At 40.0% G+C, this 20,000-nt stretch overlaps 1 protein-coding gene and 1 long non-coding RNA gene across 2 annotated transcripts in view; both read right to left on the reverse strand.

The window, feature by feature from the left end:
* Positions 1-5,042: 5,042 nt before the first annotated feature.
* Positions 5,043-13,221, reverse strand: LOC138956497 (uncharacterized). The gene is made up of 4 exons (XR_011452679.1): positions 13,027-13,221; positions 11,268-11,417; positions 6,914-7,069; positions 5,043-6,114 (listed from the first exon to the last, which is right to left on the reverse strand). It is a non-coding gene; the product is annotated as an uncharacterized lncRNA (long non-coding RNA).
* A 6,408-nt stretch (positions 13,222-19,629) lies between these two features.
* LOC138956498 (uncharacterized) overlaps positions 19,630-20,000 on the reverse strand; it is a 5,549-nt gene continuing 5,178 nt past the window's right edge. Inside the window, exon 5 of the mRNA XM_070327840.1 lies at positions 19,630-20,000. This exon is cut by the window's right edge and continues 583 nt beyond it. The gene's annotated coding sequence lies outside the window, so the exon portion shown is untranslated.

Below are 20,000 nucleotides of genomic sequence, written 5' to 3' on the forward strand. Positions count from 1 at the left end.
TTATCAGAGTATTGCTTCTTCTGTATGTCTCTCTGTCTAAATTCCCTTATATATCTCCCTCCTCCCCCTTTCTCTCTCTCTCTCTTCTCTTTTCTCTTCCCCACTCTGCCAATCCAAGACTGGTTTCTCTTCTGCCTCTTGCTGCTCTTCAACTACATGTACTTTGTGCGGCAATGCTTTGTCCAAAGGATACTCATACTAATATTATTTTCTTCTCGTGACAGATAAGGACATGATGACAGAGTCTGAAGACCAGACAACAGGGGACATATATGTTAGCTTTGCCCCACGTTGACTACGTGTACACGTCCTGTGTGCTTTTTGAGTCAAACCGAACCATTTGGGGTATTTATTTCGCTTAATTCCGTTTACGTTCAAAGTTAGTACAAGGCTGTCCAAACGCAACATGAACATAACTCGTCATGAACATAAATGGGAAAAAATCCTTTGAATAATCTTTTGAAAAATCATTTGAAACACTCTGTACAAAATCAGTTGAAATATTATTTGAAACATTTCAAGGGTTGCCTTTCATAAAATAATGATGCATGCCGTCGGGTAGTGCGGGTGGGATCGGTCCTGCATCTGGAGATGTTGCATACTATATATATATATATCCCATGACCTCCCTTCTTTGTCTCTGTTACTTCAGTATGGGTATATATGTTGTATTTTTATAGCTCAATAAATACATCATGGACTCAAAAAAATATATGATAGTGCAGATTCCGATTTGGGCGAAGAACTACTTTGCTCCCGACCTTTGACCTCTCGCCGAACAATGTGACACATTTGTATGAAGTTCTAAAATCGTATTGCACGGCTCAGAAAACCATATCAGTTGCACGCAAAAATGAATCTCAGAACTGATCTGATGTATGAGATGCAATAAGCAAAAGTTTCTTTCAGTATGAAAGCAATGCAGGTCGAAAAAAACGAACATTCAACTTACAAGATAACCAGATGCTAGCGAACCAAAACAAAAACACGAGTACCCTCCCCTTGCATCGTTAGCAGACGACTTTTCAGAATCTGTCGGTAGTGTGTTTTGGTGTGCGCCTTCAGCTATCAAACATCGGCTGTTTCACGTGTTTTGCGAGCAAGTCTACTCTTTTGCCTGGCTCTGCAGTAAGTCCACATATTTTTCCGTAATCCAGTCATATTCCTTCAAAATGCAATCAATCGGCGGTGACAGACGTCACGTGTCGGTCGCGTTTTCCTCACTGTGTGACCCATACCAGTTTAAGTTCATCCATGCAAACACACTCGCAAAACAGTTTATCACGTAGATACATTTCAAATAGGGAGCAAATGGTTAAATCTAAACCTACATATTTGTTCCCTAAAATTTGCTTCTCTGTCAATAAGCCTAATTACACACGTTCGAGAAAAACAACGTGGAATCAATTCTGAATCGAGTAAGCCAAATGGGTCCCAAACCCGTTTCGCCCGTTCTGCCGACCTGAAACGCAAAACAAAAGAATTGTGCGCTTCAACTAAATTAATTTCTATTCGACTTCATTACTTTCTTGCAACTTATGAACCTTTACTTAAAGCTTTTAAATGGTCTGAAAGTAGTGTTACCGCGTACTTATCGATGCACTCATTCGTTTTATTTTTTCAGCGACGGTCACTTAGTTTAAGGTTGCAAAAGGGCTAAGTCTCGCTGGCAACAGTTTTACCCGGCACAGATCGCAACAGTGCCGCTAGTAGTCTACACTTTGTGTTTGATGGTAGAATGGGATATACAGATTACAACACTCGTGGTTTTTTATATGGCTTGTATTTCAGTCAAGACCCAGCGGGAATATCAATCGAGAGCCACTCGCCAGAGGCTCGTGTCTCCCGATGATATTCATCCGCTGGGTCTTGACTGAAATACAAGCCATATAAAAAAACCACTCGTGTTGTAACCTATACATATATATAAAAACAAATATGGAAAAAATAACCAAAACAAGCCTTCAAGTTTTCACCAATATTTCGGCCTTGTGGCCTTCGTCAGGGTGTTCTATATATATATATATATATTATATACTGATTGCAAGTGCCCACGACCTGAAACTTGAAACTTGTAAATACAGTAATACACCTAGGGAAAACAGATTATGTGAAAAATGTGGAGTAGTAGAAGAGGAATTACATTTTCTAAGTAACTGCATATAAAACAACCAATTACGAAAACATTATGAGTGAAATTAATCGACCTATATATTCATATGATATGTACCAAGTCAACTTTTGCAATTTGACAATGTACAAACAAAATTGGGAGAATTGATATATAATTGCTTCCAAAAACAGAAACAATGAAATCATTTGGTTATTTATATTCCCGTGTCTTATAAACACTACGTTTCATAACAAAAAAGTTTATTCGTATTCGTATTCGTATTATTATTCGTAGTCACACACACACACACATACCCACAAACACACACACACACACACACACACACACACAGACATACACGCACACAAACACACTCACACACACACACACACACACACACACACACACACACACATCCTATTATGTTCACTCATATTTTGCAATGCAGTTTTAGCTATGTATGCTTTTCATTACAACCTTCTATGCTGTATTTCCTGTCGCCGGTAGCAAGCAGTCATTCCGGCTGATATATAGCACACTTGTTATTTACCCCCGCACGTATACACACCAACAGGACATGAATAAGCTCACTGAACGCTCGTTACAATGGGTTCTTAGAAACAGCCCTTGCCGATAATCTTCTTCTTTTTTTTTGGAGCGGGGAGGGGGGGGGATTCGTTCGACAACTCTAATGCAATGTGTTTAGTAGATTATATTTCAAGCTTCTCGCGTATGTGTGTTGTACCTTGCTCCTACAGCGTTCAACTTTACCGGTTAAGTTTCTCTCAGCACATTAACTGTGAGTCACAAGTAATGAAAAGAACATATCGTGAATAAAACTATTAAGTGGAAAATGTTAGTATATGCACATGGGTAATAAAATAAGTATTAGTAATAGTATAAGTTTTAGTAGAATTAGTAATTTCACGTCCTTCTGTCAACTAAAATCATCTGCAATAAATGCATCTGGAAAAGATATGTGTCACAATTGTGCTGAACGATAGTACGCGCGCGCGTGTATGCGTGAATGTGTGTGCGTTTGCGTGTGTGTGTGTGTGTGCGTGTGTGTGTGTGTGTGTGTGTGTATGTGTGTGTGTCTGTGTGTATGCGTGTGTGTGTGTGTATGCGTGTGTTTGTGTGTGTGTGTAGTGTGTGTGTGTGTGTGTGTGTGTAGTGTGTGTGTGTGTGTGTGTGTGTGTGTGTGTGTGTGTGAGGGATTGTATGTGCATGCGTGCTTGTGTAAGCACGTGCTTGGTTTCTCCCGTATGTGCGTGCGTGTGTCTGCACCGTTGTGTTTGTGTCTCTGTATGCGCTTGTTGTGACAAGATGCAAACCAAGACCTATCAGCTTACTTCGACAAATAAAATAAGACTGCTGCTTGAACTATTGCCAAGTAAAGCCGAACATCCCGGGTTGCGTGTTGTGTGTTCAATGGATTCTTTATACCAACTGAATACGGCACAAGTCTGTTGATCGATCTCAATAATTGGACACAATAAGTATCCACAAGCACCAATACATACACTGAGCTGTAAACAAAACACTATAATTATGCATACTCTGCCAAATGAAGGAGGGACGTTACAACGAGCAGCACAGCTAGTGGGTTCCCTCGAGAATAACAGTATACAGAGTAAATATACAACAACAAATACATTGACCAACACACACACACACACACATACATACACACACACACAAACACACACTGCACGCACTTTAGCCCCCATTGCACACATACACTAATATAGCGCGCGTGTACATATTTATGATGGACACAAAAGCTGTGCATGTGTAGACATGCACACAACGATGTTTTTAGACTCACCTGGTATGCACTATGCTGTTTCTGCTTCAGTTACTCTCCTCAGAGCTATTATGTACCCACAAGGCCAAGGGTAAGTAAACACAGACGCTTAGCTTGTTGACACTTTTTTTTCTTCTTCTTTGGTTTCTGTCTTGCTAAAACATTACGTGTACGTTATGCACGCTATGCACGACACAACGCACCATTTCTGAACACCACTCCCTGGTTCAAGCATTCCACGCGCGCGTCATTAGCATATTTTGTGTGCCTTTCCGAGAACAACACAAGAACTCCCACTTTTGGTTGTCGCAAGTATTCTGTGATCTGTTATAATTTTCCGTCTCACCATTTCGTCCCAAGTTTCACGCATAATTTCAACTTTCTGACTTTTCAAGCGTTTGTTCGTCTTTCCTTCACAGTTTCGCTCGTAATTCGTAAATGTTCCATGTTGGTCTTCTAGAATATACAGTTTTGTTTACGTGTTTGAGTACAGGCGCTAGTCGTTTTGCATTGAGTAGACTCCTGAGTCGGTCTGTATGGGACATAAGCAAGGCCACAACATCGGGAATTCCTTCCTAACTAGATGATATATAAACCGAAACTAAAAATAGGAAGGGACGCCAGCCATGCACACATACACACAAGCAGGTCCTAGGCATGCATGTACACGTTGGAACACATCCATACACACATATACACACGTACATGCTCACACGAACACACGCACGCAAATACACACACACACGCACACACACACACACAGGTACGCACGTACACTTACACACACGCACAAACGCACGACCACTAAGACTTACAAAAACGCACGGACACAAACACGTGTTCCATTCTGTGCAAACACATGCATAAATCATAGACAAATAGTAGTCTTGCTTGCTTCTCTCTGCTTCCGTCACATTAAGAAATACAGAACATTTAGGTAAGAACAATTTATTTCGAAAATCAGGTAAATATATATGAGTTACAACTTTGCTTTTCGAACATTTATAATCAAAACGCATTCAAAACCCACTAGCAAACAGACTAAACATATACACAAGTCACACAAAAAGCACGCACGCACACACACACACACACGCACGAACTTAAACAGGCAAGCATACACACACACAAAAACACACACGCACACACACATACACACACACACACACACACACACACACACACTCACACCAAACAAACATATGTCAAACAACTATTTGAGTGAAAATGTACACCATTGAGGCATTTAAAAGGAAGGAAAACGCATCTTTAGTGCTCTCTAGAAAGTATGATGTTTATTCACATGTACAGGTTAAACAGCAGCTAAAACAATACATGCATTTGCATGGGATGTTAGGTTAGTGCTTCTCTGTCTCATTAACTGTTCATCTTACGGTAACAACAAAAGGTCAGTTGTTTGAGCGCAAATCCGCAATTTACTGTATATTGCTTGTGAAACGAACAATACTATTTTTCAAATAGTTCACAGCCTTCCGTCTTAAAGCTATCTAATTTGTCAGCATTTGCATGTTGTGACATAATATAATGCAAACATTCTTAACTACGACTGGTTCCTGTCGCCTGTGAAATATATTCTTACGCAGAACATTCGAAACAAGAAAAGCGTGTTTGGTCAACTACCTACCAGATGACCCTTCTCATATCAACACCAAATGTTATGTGTCACTTTCGTCTGACGAGTTAGTAAAAGCGCTTTACATAAGTAAGCATTGTACTATATACAATTAGAGTTGCCACGTCATTCCTTTGTTGTAAAAAATAAAACAAAAACAGAAGTTGGGGTTCATTGTTACACTCCAGATATTCAGATAAAAGCAAGAAACACTGTCATAATTATGGCTAAAACTCCCAAATTCCTTTGATTATTTTCGACAAACAGCAACAACAAAACCCGCCATGGCCGTACTGTTTTGAGCCAAAAGTCGACTTCTTTTAACACATAGTTTAGCGCCAAAAGTTCTTGTAGCCAGCTTCGTGGAGTACGATGTCGATATCACCCATTTGATTTGAGGCATAATGGTGTCGAGGAGATACAAGCTTCACGATTCAGCAGGTCGGAGATAGCCGTCTTCGTCTACATTGGGGTCATTATTTTGCCAAGAGCTGCTCGGAACTGCAGGAGTGTCCGGTGACCTGGCTGCTCCCTGCATGTTTTGCAGTGTTTTGGGGGTGCCTGCACGAAAACATGTACAGCTTAGTCGGGTCTGTGTCCGTCTTTTTGTTGTTGTGAGTATTCAGCATGATTTTCTTGTTAATTCTATCGAATTCAAGAAGAAGAGAAGAGAATAATATGGAAAAACAAAATCACATCCAAGTTGTCTTCTACTGTTTCTGGTTATTTTACTTCGCAAAGAAATGTGCTGGATATATAAAACATAATCGCATTAAAAATTATGTTCTTTCTTTATTTGGTGTTTAACGTCGTTTTCAACCACGAAGGTTATATTGCGACGGGGAAAAGGGGGGGGGGGGGGGGGGGGGAGATGGGATAGAGCCACTTGTTAATTGTTTCTTGTTCACAAAAGCACTAATCAAAAAATTGCTCCAGGGGCTTGCAACGTAGTACAATATATGACCTTACTGGGAGAATGCAAGTTTCCAGTACAAAGGACTTAACATTTCTTACATACTGCTTGACTAAAATCTTTACAAACATTGACTATATTCTATACAATAAACACTTAACAAGAGAAACAGAATCCGTTAGTCGCCTCTTACGACATGCTGGGGAGCATCGGGTAAATTCTTCCCCCTAACCCGCGGGGGGTAATAACTTGTCTGAAATTTACGCGATTCCGTTCCATGAGAGCGGGGTGGGGGGGGGGAGGGGGGATGGGGGTGGGAGGCGGAGGGGGTTTGTTTATGATAACAGACAGATAGATAGACAGCCAGAGACGGCTTGCAATGAGAAACAGACATACAGACGAACATATAGGGACAGGCAGACAGACAGAACACAACAAACTGCATACTCGGCTGAGAGTCATCAAGAAGGTCCAGGTAGCTGTGACTGCTGGCAAAAGACGGATTTGAAGGCTTTGGAGGAAAGGAACGCAGCGACCAGTAGGACATTTCCCTGCGTCTCACAGACAAGCGTGAAGGCAAAGGTCGAAGGGATATAGACCGGCCTGTGGACAAGAACAAAATAAAAGAAAGAAAAACGGATGACCGGATGGATAAGCAGATGAAAATAAACTTGCAGCTCCGTTTGTGTTTTCGTTTACCAATAAGTAGTGCGCTCTCGTGTGGAAGAGTTGCGCCCCTTAAAATAACGGGGCAAAACAATGTGACCATTTAACTGAGCCAAGCGATTATATGTCACAGTGTTATATGTCACAGTGTTATATGTCACAGTGTTATATGTCACAGTGTTATATGTCACAGTGTTATATGTCACAGTGTTATATGTCACAGTGTTATATGTCACAGTGAAGTAATAACGACCGGTGTACATCATGTACAATGTCTGCTCGATGTAAAGTCGGGTTTTTTGTTCTCTCAAAAATGTGACCCTCCACCACGGAATGAGTCGTACGTCACCTTTGCATGATTTTCATATGTTTACATCATTCTAAAGAGTTTTTTATGCTCTATCCAGTGGTGAAAACCGTTTTAGAAAAGAGCAACAACTGTTTGAGTTATACGCCTGTGACTAAGGTGACCCTCACACTGTTACCAGACACTCCCCGGACTTATATTAAGCCTAGCTCAGAACCGCGCGATGTGACATGCGACTTATTTCGTGGTGGAGGGTCACATTAATATGCACATTGGAGTGTTTTTTGTACTGCCGTTATGACTCCACCATGAAAGTATATTTCACTTATTGTTTGAAGTAGATACACATGTTTGCCAGACTTAACAAAAACACGTGCGAAAATATAAGAGAACTGTCTTCATTTTACTATAATGGACCTGATAGTAAATATGTTCAATCACGAAGACCACCGTGTCAATTGAGAAAGGAAACACAATTGAAACGGTTAAAAAAAAAGGGACACCAATAACCTACAACCAACCGATGTATCTTCAGTATGAGTTGGCGCGTGTATTTTGTATGTACTATACACACAATCTATGGACTGGGTGGCCGAGTGGTAACGCATTTGCGCTCGGAAGCGAGAGGTTGCGAGTTCGACCCTGGGTCAGGGCGTTAGCAATTTTCTCCCCCCTTTCCTAACCTAGGTGGTGGGTTCAAGTGCTAGTCTTTCGGATGAGACGAAAAACCGAGGTCCCTTCGTGTACATTACATTGGGGTGTGCACGTTAAAGATCCCACGATTGACAAAAGGGTCTTTCCTGGCAAAATTGTATAGGCATAGATAACAATGTCCACCAAAATACCCGTGTGACTTGGAATAATAATAGGCCGTGAAAAGTAGGATATGCGCCGAAATGGCTGCGATCTGCTGGCCGATGTGAATGCGTGATGTATTGTGTAAAAATAATTCCATCTCACACGGCATAAATAAATCCCTGCGCCTTGAATATGTGCCCGATATAAATTGCATAAAAAAAATATTAATAAAAAAAAATCCCTGCGCTGAGAACTGTACCCACGGAATACGCGCGATATAAGCCTCATATTGATTGATTGATCTATGAACAGTTCAGTTGGAAAACAGAACCCAACAACAACAACAACAACACAACAAAGCAAAACAACACGAGACTTCCTAATACTACAGGGAAGCGACTGTGGCGGCAATGCATACTAATAATAACACTACGAGAATGTATAACGCGCACATATCTCACCACGAGGCGACTCAAGGCGCACTCATACACATTATTTCGCATTAACAACTCATGCACACTTATTTACACTTACGCATACGTTACATGAAGATGACAAGGCAACAACACAAAAAGAGACACGGCACTCAAAAGTAAACATGAAAACAAAAGAAAATGTCAAATAATAATTATGTACATGGCTATTCTGATTTAGGCTTGCGAGCGAGGTTGGGGGGGGGGGGGGGGGAGGCGGGCACTGTAGTCTGATGATTATTTAGGGAAAAGAAAAGTATTGAGGCCAGATGTAAATGCTTCTAAAAACTGTTGTCGATGGAGGGGGAGAGGTAGTGAGTTCCAGTTGGTGGGGGCTTGAAAGGAAAAGGAGCGTTGGCCTGCAGTTTTGAGTTTTGTGTGAGGTATGTTGAGTTTGAGGTTGTCGTTTGAGGAGCGGAGTGGTCGGGAAGGTTGATAGAGTGAGAGGGAATCAGAGAGACAGGTAGCATAAGGAGCTCCGATGTTCATATTTTTGAGAAAACAACGTCAAATCGAGCTGACAAGGTCCAAAATGCACCCCGAACCTTTGTTCACTGTTACGTAAAAAGTTATTTTGTTAACCTACTCAGTCGCATTATTTTGCCTTAGTGTATTAAGGGGCACGACTCTTCCTCAATCATTTAACAACAACAGAGCTACGTCCGAAACTCACACGTCAATAATTAAACCCGTCTTGTCTATTTTGTCTGTCTTTAACCGAGTAAACATTTTGATAAAGAATATCTACACACTTCTCAACACGTATTACAGCGTAGCAGAATAAACAAGTCGCGTAAGGCGAAATTACTACATTTAGTCAAGCTGTCGAACTAACGGAATGAAACTGAACGCACTGCATTTTTTTACCGAGACAATACAGCTTTGTCAATCGCCGCGAGAAGGAAATCGCTCACCTCCCACGTGCAAAACGCAGTGAAATTGACAAGCAAGAATAGCGTGGTAGTGTATTGCGCTAAGCAGGACAGCGCTCTTTTCTGTATTCTTGTTAACTTTCTGAGCTTGTTTTGAATACAACATATCATATCTATATGGTATTGGAATCAGGTAATGCTAAAGAATAAGATGAAATCATGTTTGGATCAATTTCATAAATTTGTATTGTAGTACTATTAATCTATTGTTGTTAATTGTGATCACATTTTAAGAGGAAAAATAACATATGTATACATTTTAAGATTCAGCATTTGATGAAGAATACGATGCCATCAATTCTAACTCTGTTTGCAAGAATTTGATTTTAATGACAACTTTAATGAGCAAACTCATTAATTAATTGTTAAGCCTCCAAGCCGAAATACAATACCAAAGTCCCGGCTTCGTCGAAGATTACTCGACCAAAATGTCAACCAATTTGTTTGAAAAGTGAGCGCGTGACAGTGCCGCCTCAACTTTCACAAAAAGCCGGATATGACGTCATCAAAGACATTAATCAAAACAACAAAAAAAGCATTCTGGAGATAACATACCCTGGAATTCTCATGTAAACTGTCATGAAGATCGATCCAGTAGTTTTCTCTGAATCGCTGTACACACACGCACAGACACACACACACACACACACGCACAGACACACACACACACACACACACATACATACACCACACCCTCGTCTCGATTCCCCCTGTATGTTAAAACATTTCTAAGTCAAAACTTGACTAAATGTAAACAAGTCGCGTAAGGCGAAAATACAATATTTAGTCAAGTAGCTGTCGAACTCACAGAATGAAACTGAACGCAACGCAACGCAGCAAGACCGTATACTCGTAGCATCGTCACTCCACCGCCCGTGGCAAAGGCAGTGCCCGTGGAATTGACAAGAAGAGCGGGATATTCGTTGCGCTGAGAAGGATAGCACGCTTTTCTGTACCTCTCTTCGTTTTAACTTTCTGAGCGTGTTTTTAATCCAAACATATCATATCTATATAATTTTGGAATCAGGAACCGACAAGGAATAAGATGAAAGTGTTTTTAAATTGATTTCGAAAAAAAAATTTTGATAATAATTTTTATATATTTAATTTTCAGAGCTTGTTTTTAATCCAAATATAACATATTTATATGTTTTTGGAATCAGCAAATGATGGAGAATAAGATAAACGTACATTTGGATCGTTTTATAAATTTTTATTTTTTTTTACAATTTTCAGATTTTTAATGACCTAAGTCATTAATTAATTTTTAAGCCACCAAGCTGAAATGCAATACCGAACCCCGGGCTTCGTCGAAGATTACTTGACCAAAATTTCAACCAATTTGGTTGAAAAATGAGGGCGTGACAGTGCCGCCTCAACTTTCACGAAAAGCCGGATATGACGTCATCAAAGACATTTATCAAAAAAATGAAAAAAACGTTCGGGTATTTCATACCCAGGAACTCTCATGTCAAATTTCATAAAGATCGGTCCAGTAGTTTAGTCTGAATCGCTCTACACACACACACACACACACACGCACACACATACACCGTTTCGATTCCCCCTGGATGTTAAAACATTTAGTCAAAACTTGACTAAATGTAAAAAAGGAACCGACTTACGTCGTCGTTTTCTTATCAGGCAGAACACAATTAATACGATGATGACGTTGAAGATGACTGAAGTAGACACGGCACCAATAGCCGCAATTGTTGAATCTTTCAAGCCTTCGTTTTTCTTTGGAATCTCCGGATTCTCCGAATGATCCTGATCTAAATGAAAATTGCACAAAACAGGTATATTTTAATGCAAAGGTCGAATTCACATATCCAAGCGGTAAGCACTGTGATTTGTAGATGACAGTGTTACGGAATGGAATGATATTTATTCCCCCCTCTGCTTCTTTACCTCTGTAAACTTGTAGGGGTAGTTATTTTTCGATAATGACCCAGCAACCAAACAAATAACGACCCAGCAACAGCCTGAATCCTCGATAGTGCAATGGGTTGAGAATTTGTTCTGTTTCGGTACTACTTTTTGCGACTGAAAAGTTCCGAACGCTCTAACGTACGAAGTATACATCTCTGGAGCAAACAATACAAACATACCGCATTTAAATTAACAACTACAGGCCTGACCACATGAATCTTCATATAAAACCCATGAGTTCGGTTGTTTTCTGAATCTAGATTTGCCGTGGTCAAACGTTCATCACAAGCAATTTCCCGCAAGGCAAGTAACTCATACTTTGTCTAGCGACAAGAGTAGTTCCCCTTCTTTTCACTCAGTTTCTTCGACAACAGACTGCAATCCGACGGTCAGTTTTCAACAATATTTCATTTAATAAACAGATCACACGCAACCAAATGCACACATCTCATCAATTTAAACAACATAAAGCGGTTTCATACACTATTTTCCCCAGAAAACTTAACTGCATACAGTTTTTAACGTTGGAACACGGGTGTAAAAGTTCGTCTGCTAGTCCCATTTGACGAAAGATTATTATCCTTCGCGATACCAAAACATATACAGAACACACAATATCTGCCTTTGCCGCCACAGCAGAATAACAGCATATCTGTGTACTTGATTTTTAGTCCAAAATAGGAAAACTGACAAGAAGTGTTAACAGAATGGAATGATTTGCACGGAACTATACAACCGCGCATTAATCGATCGCCTGCGCAGGTTGACTGGTTGAGTGAATAGGATTCGATCAAACTTTCGCAAAAAACCTCTTTTCTTTGAATAACTGAAGAAAGGAGGAATAAAGAGGTTACACACCTCGTCTCAGTGATTATCAAAAATAATGGTCTCAGTTCGCGGTCATGAAAAAGCTCGCTAAAGCTCGCATTTTTCATGATCCGCTAACTTCGACCATTATTTTTGATAATCACTGAGACTCGGCGTGTAACCTCTACGTATTTGTTATAATCATATATTAAATATATGTGTTTATATGCCAACGAATTCTGGCCTTGAAAGTGGTTTTCTTCCGAACATGATCATTTTGTAAATCTCAATAAATCATTCAGAAATGGAGGAAGCAAAATTACTATTAAACTAATTGTTCACTTTCAATAAGTCTTTTTGCCTCCTCTATTTTGTTGGAGACAAATATTACAGATAAGTTCAAATACATTTCATTATAACGTTGTGTTTTGCATCGTGTTTGTCCTGTATAGAGATTGATAGCTCGAAGTTCTTAAACATAGGCCTATCTCGTTTTGTCTTTCATTTTTTATGAAATTGTTATTTTATTTATTTGTAAATTCTTGGTTTCGGAACTTTAGCAGTCTATGCATTATCGGATTTATTCGCAACAAGCTTAATTTGTTATCTGGTAGCAACGCTTTGTTAAAGTTATACAATACGTACTCGGTTTCGGAGCTGAGGCAACATGTGTTGAAGTAAATAAGACCACACAATGCATCATCGTCCACGGATGTTCTGCAATGAAAGCCATGGCAAGAAACTCCTTAACTTTCCAACGGCGTCAAATGTTTTAAAACTTTGACTGTGCGCTTTGCTAAGTGTTTATTTTTTTCCTTAACTGCAGTTGTATTCTGGTCGATTGATCGATCGAATCAGATCACGAGCGCACGCGTGTGAGTGTGTGTGTGTGTGCGTGTGTACCTCTTCGTGTGCGTGCGTGTGGACGTGCGTGTGTGTATGTTTGTGTGTGTGTGTGTGTGTGTGTGTGTGTGTGTGCGTGCGTGTCTGTGTGTTGCTGTGTCTATCTGTCTGTGTCTGTGTGTTAATGTCTGTGTCTGTGTCTGTGTGGCTATATATGTGTGTGTTTGTGAGGTAGTCGTTTGATCATATCAACTATTTCCGGCTAATATGCAAAGCGGCATAAGGTCTCATCGTATCCCTGTTTTTGGAAGCCCTTTTATTTGTTTCCGTATGTTCTATTTTGACTTAGTTAACACGGATCAGTTCTTGGCAAAATGTACTGATTTTTTGTCTCAGCCTCATGCCAACATCACATGGCTTGTTAAGTCACATTGCTTGTCACCCTCCCCACCCTTATGGTATCCACGTCCACTCCACTCTTACTTCCTTGTAATGTGACAGTTGTCACTGTGACCACTCTCTTGATGTTTGTAGATCTTACCACCGTACACTTGCTATTGAATCCTGACTCGGTACATTTGCCAAGTTTTAACATTGAAAATGTATTCCCGAGAAACCGAGAAACAGTGTGCTATTGGTGGGTTTTGCTCATCAGGCCTTGTACTATGTTAAATATAACGTTTTTTCTCAAAGTGAACAATTATGTGCATTGTCACTGATTCTTCCTGGATTGTACATACGCAAAAGCAAATCATCATGTATAAAATAATAGGCATTATGTTTTTGGCCTGGGTGCTTTCTGTGCACATTGGGAATGTTCTTTGTTTGTTTGTTTGCTTAAAGGCACAGTGCAGCTCACAGCCTTCGTTTTGCGTTTTTGTTGCAGCTGAGTGCATTTACAGTTCAAAAATCCTCTTATGGTAGTAAAACAAACCCAAAACTACCCAACGACGACATCTGTGAAGCTCGACAGTTTCTTGTTCACGCGAGTGCATAAATTAACCTAGTTATTACGTGGTGTTTGGTCGGAGTTCGATTCAACTGAGTGATTCCGGCCTCCATTTTGTTTTACACAAACTCATGATGATGTCTGACATAGTTTGCTAGTGACTGTCTTTTTGTGCATGATGTGGTGATCCACCTGATCTAAATTTAGATCCAAAAATAGGTCAAGACCAGCCGGGTCCGAGTACGAAATTAATTCGTAAAAAAATCGCAGTTCAGTTGACTCTTTGGGTGTAAGTCAATGAAACTTGGTAGTTCTTCTAACGGATAGCTGCCTGAGGTATGACTAAAAGCCCCAGGGGCCCCGTGCACCTGGATTTGACAAGTTCAGTACCTTTAACGCCCAGCCGACCTCGAAGGGCCGTGGACTGGGTGGCCGAGTGGTAACGCACTTGCGCTCGGAAGCGAGAGGTTGCGAGTTTGACCCTGGGTCAGGGCGTTAGCAATTTTCTCCCCCCTTTCCTAACCTAGGTGGTGGGTTCAAGTGCTAGTCTTTCGGATGAGACGAAAAACCGAGGTCCCTTTGTTGTACACTACATTGGGGTGTGCACGTTAAAGATCCCACGATTGACAAAAGGGTCTTTCCTGGCAAAATTGTATAGGCATAGATAAAAATGTCCACCAAAATACCCGTGTGACTTGGAATAATAGGCCGTGAAAAGTAGGATATGCGCCGAAATGGCTGCGATCTGCTGGCCGATGTGAATGCGTGATGTATTGTGTACAAAAATTCCATCTCACACGGCATAAATAAATCCCTGCGCCTTGAATATGTGCGCGATATAAATTGCATAATTATTTTTTTTTTTTAAATAAAAATAATTTTAAAAAATCGCTGCGCTTAGTACTGTACCCACGGAATACGCGCGATATAAGCCGCATATTGATTGATTGATTGATTGATTGATTGATTGATTGATATCAGGGCGGTGCTGCTTTGACATCTAACGTGCGCCACACACAAGACAGAAGTCGCAGCACAAGCTTCATGTCTCACCCAGTCACATTATTCTGACACCGGACCAACCAGTCCTAGCACTAACCCCATAATGCCAGACGCCAGGCGGAGCAGCCACTAGATTGCCAATTTTAAAGTCTTAGGTATGACCCGACCGGGGTTCGAACCCACGACCTCCCGATCACGGGGCGGACGCCTTACCACTAGGCCAACCGTGCCGGTGTGGGAATGTTCTGCTGAATTACTATTGCTAATGACACCTATACTAATCTGCGAAATAGATTCCCCCAAAGCATCCAATTTGAACAGGAAGAAACTATGTGTTATTACTTTTTTTGTAAATGGTACACGTTCAAGAAGAATAATGTTGTTTTTCCATGCAGAGCCTTAGGTAAATTGTGGTTGGATACATAAATGTTCTCACAAATATTGAATGGGAGGAAGACTTCCCATGTGTCACCGCAGCACAGTATTGTCCATGTTTTCGACCTCAACCATTCAACCAAACCCCCCTCACGCGACAAAGGAAAACACACTCTCCAATTCCCCTGTACTCGATGAGTTTTATTTCTTTACAGTGAACATATGACTTTACGTCAACTGAATACAAGCACAGTTGGCCGGGTAATACTAGCGTGTGTAAATCCTGTGAGTATGCAGGGAGATGCTTGATATTTTGAGAAAATATCGATTACATCAGACTGTTGTTCTTACAAAGTTTGAATATATGCACGTTGATTTACTACGCATGCTTGCATCATGAAATTGTATTATTATTTGTTATTATCCAAGCGGAGCGCGGGCGTAGCCCGCGCGTAGCGAGGTAGTTTTTTTTTTCATCTCCCAGCACTGAAAATTTTTTTGCCAAGTGGTGTCTGTCTGGACATTGTTCTAGAATTCATCTTTTAGCACAATATTAGCGACACTGTTTGGACAATTCTATTAAAATTAGGCGTACAAACTGATTTTGTTTCGGGGAATCCTCTCAGAGGATCAGAATTTTCATATAATATCATCGGAAGCTGTTACAACGGGAAAATGTGAAACTTTTGTCACTTTTTAACATGGAATTTCATCTTTGAGCGTTTCAAGCGGACTTTAATAAAATAGTTATTTGCGAATTAAGCAGCGGAAGACACTCACCGGTTCAACATGTGTATGGTCATTAAACCTCAAAACATTTCAGTAAGTGGTTTAGACAAACACCTCCGCCATGTGAGGGTGACTGGTTTGTAGCTGAAGAGTTTTTTTCTAAAGTGTGTTCTAAATACAAATGACGTACTGGTAATGATGTAATGAGTTGTTCTAATCTTGTTCTTGGAACTCTTGCTGTTCCAAGCTTGTTCTTAGCAAGTCTTGGTGACGAGAACAAAGACTATCAATGAAATCTTTAGAAATAACCTCTGACAACGACGACGATGACGACGACGACGACGATAACAACAACAACAACAAATGACATCGACGACGACGACGACAACAACAACAACAACAACAACAACAACAACAACAAAAACAACACGAGAACAACAACAATCACGACAACGAACATGACAACAACAACACCAACAACTACGACGACAACTACAACGACTGGGTTATGATGACATCACCAATGATTTATCAAATGTTCAGTGTCAAGGCTGTTAAAAAATCGTTAAATCCTATTTCTTCACTGATTCTTATGAAATTTTAAAGGTAGGTTTGTTGTCCCCAACTTATTTTCACTCCATACTTTTCCAGAAGAAAAACATAATTTTGGCAGTTAAATCCGTTAAATTTCAATTCTTCACCGATATTTATGAAATTTTGTGGGTAGGTTCGTTGTCCCCAACTGATTTTCACTCTATACTTTTCCAGAAGAAAGACATAATTTTGGCAGTTAAAAAACGTTAAATTTCAATTCTTCACCTATCTTTATGAAATTTAGTGGGTGGGTCCGTTGTCCCAAACGGAATTTTAAGACATACTTTTCCAGACAAAAACCCTTATTTTTGGCAGTTAAAAACCGTTAAATCTCAATTCTTCATCGATATTTATGAAATTTTGTGGGTAGGTTCGTTGTCCCCAACTGATTTTCACTCCATACTTTTCCAGAAGAAAAACACAATTTTGGCAGTTAAAAACCGTTACATTTAAATTTTCACCTATCTTTATGAAATTTAGTGGGTGGGTCCGTTGTCCCAAACTGAATTTCAAGACAAACTATTCCAGTCAAAAAAACTTATTTTTGGCAGTTAAAAACCGTTAAGTCTCAATTCTACACCGATATTTATGACATTTTGTGGGTAGGTTTGTTGTCAGATTTGACATGATGGCAGAATTGAAAGTGTGAGATATCCTGATGTTTCACAATTTATGCTGCATAATTCAGCCCCATAGGCGCTTGAATTTTAGGTGGAGTTGGGTTTTTTTTCAGCCCAAACCAGTAACCCCCACATGGTTTTCATGTCCCTTTCTGAGAGACTTCAAGAAGTTTCAATTTGACGTCATGATTAGCCTGCCGCATTAGCAAGTATGAAAACACGTCATCGATGACACATTTTAAGACAGAGAGAGAGAGAGAGAGAGAGAGAGAGAGAGAGAGAGAGAGAGAGAGAGAGAGAGAGAGAGAGAGAGAGTCATGTACACACAGATGGACGACTTCGCTTGGGGTATGTACTGCCCGGCAGTACACATCTACTTAATCCAAGCGGAGCGCGGGCGAAGCCCGCGCGTAGCGAGGTAGTTTTTTTTTTCATCTCCCAGCACTGAAAATTTTTTGGCCAAGTGGTGTCTGTCTGGACATTGTTCTAGAATTCATCTTTTAGCACAATATTAGCGACACTGTTTGGACAATTCTATTAAAATTAGGCGTACAAACTGATTTTGTTTCGGGGAATCCTCTCAGAGGATCAGAATTTTCATATAATATCATCGGAAGCTGTTACAACGGGAAAATGTGAAACTTTTGTCACTTTTTAACATGGAATTTCATCTTTGAGCGTTTCAAGCGGACTTTAATAAAATAGTTATTTGCGAATTAAGCAGCGGAAGACACTCACCGGTTCAACATGTGTATGGTCATTAAACCTCAAAACATTTCAGTAAGTGGTTTAGACAAACACCTCCGCCATGTGAGGGTGACTGGTTTGTAGCTGAAGAGTTTTTTTCTAAAGTGTGTTCTAAATACAAATGACGTACTGGTAATGATGTAATGAGTTGTTCTAATCTTGTTCTTGGAACTCTTGCTGTTCCAAGCTTGTTCTTAGCAAGTCTTGGTGACGAGAACAAAGACTATCAATGAAATCTTTAGAAATAACCTCTGACAACGACGACGATGACGACGACGACGACGATAACAACAACAACAACAAATGACATCGACGACGACGACGACAACAACAACAACAACAACAACAACAACAACAAAAACAACAACACGAGAACAACAACAATCACGACAACGAACATGACAACAACAACACCAACAACTACGACGACAACTACAACGACTGGGTTATGATGACATCACCAATGATTTAAAGGCCGTTAAAAAATCGTTAAATCCTATTTCTTCACTGATTCTTATGAAATTTTAAAGGTAGGTTTGTTGTCCCCAACTTATTTTCACTCCATTCTTTTCCAGAAGAAAAACATAATTTTGGCAGTTAAAAACCGTTAAAATTCAATTCTTCACCGATATTTATGAAATTTTGTGGGTAGGTTCGTTGTCCCCAACTGATTTTCACTCTATACTTTTCCAGAAGAAAGACATAATTTTGGCAGTTAAAAAACGGTAAATTTCAATTCTTCACCTATCTTTATGAAATTTAGTGGGTGGGTCCGTTGTCCCAAACCTTTATGAAATTTAGTGGGTGGGTCCGTTGTCCCAAACTGAATTTCAAGACAAACTATTCCAGTCAAAAAAACTTATTTTTGGCAGTTAAAAACCGTTAAGTCTCAATTCTACACCGATATTTATGACATTTTGTGGGTAGGTTTGTTGTCAGATTTGACATGATGGCAGAATTGAAAGTGTGAGATATCCTGATGTTTCACAATTTATGCTGCATAATTCAGCCCCATAGGCGCTTGAATTTTAGGTGGAGTTGGGTTTTTTTTTCAGCCCAAACCAGTAACCCCCACATGGTTTTCATGTCCCTTTCTGAGAGACTTCAAGAAGTTTCAATTTGACGTCATGATTAGCAAGTATGAAAACACGTCATCGATGACACATTTTAAGAGAGAGAGAGAGAGAGAGAGAGAGAGAGAGAGAGAGAGAGAGAGAGAGAGAGAGAGAGAGAGAGAGAGAGAGAGAGAGAGAGAGAGAGAGAGAGAGAGAGAGAGAGAGAGAGAGAGAGAGAGAGAGAGAGAGAGAGAGAGAGAGAGGATCATGTACACACAGATGGACGACTTCGCTTGGGGTATGTACTGCCCGGCAGTACACATCTACTTTATTTTTATTTTATTTTTATTTTGTTATGGTAGTTTGCTTACTTAGTTGTGTGCATGAAAGATTGCAAGGTGCCAACTTTTGACATCGTTTTTTCTCCACATACATAAGTAATGTAACAACAGACTAAAATACATTTACAGATACAGACATATTGGGCCCAAAGCCCAACGTGTGTGCCTTGTTTAGTTACTCTGGATAACAAATGCATACATGATTAAATTAAACTGTGGCTAGTTAAGCACGATCGTAAATGTGACATATATGTTATTCTTTCGATATTTAAACGCAGACCAACACGAGATGAATATGCAGGCAGACAGACAAACAGACACACGTATTAATATAAGCTTGTAGCTAAATCTAACTAGCAAAACA

Source organism: Littorina saxatilis, unplaced genomic scaffold (genome assembly GCF_037325665.1).
Source record: "Littorina saxatilis isolate snail1 unplaced genomic scaffold, US_GU_Lsax_2.0 scaffold_427, whole genome shotgun sequence".
Lineage (NCBI taxonomy): Eukaryota > Metazoa > Mollusca > Gastropoda > Littorinimorpha > Littorinidae > Littorina > Littorina saxatilis.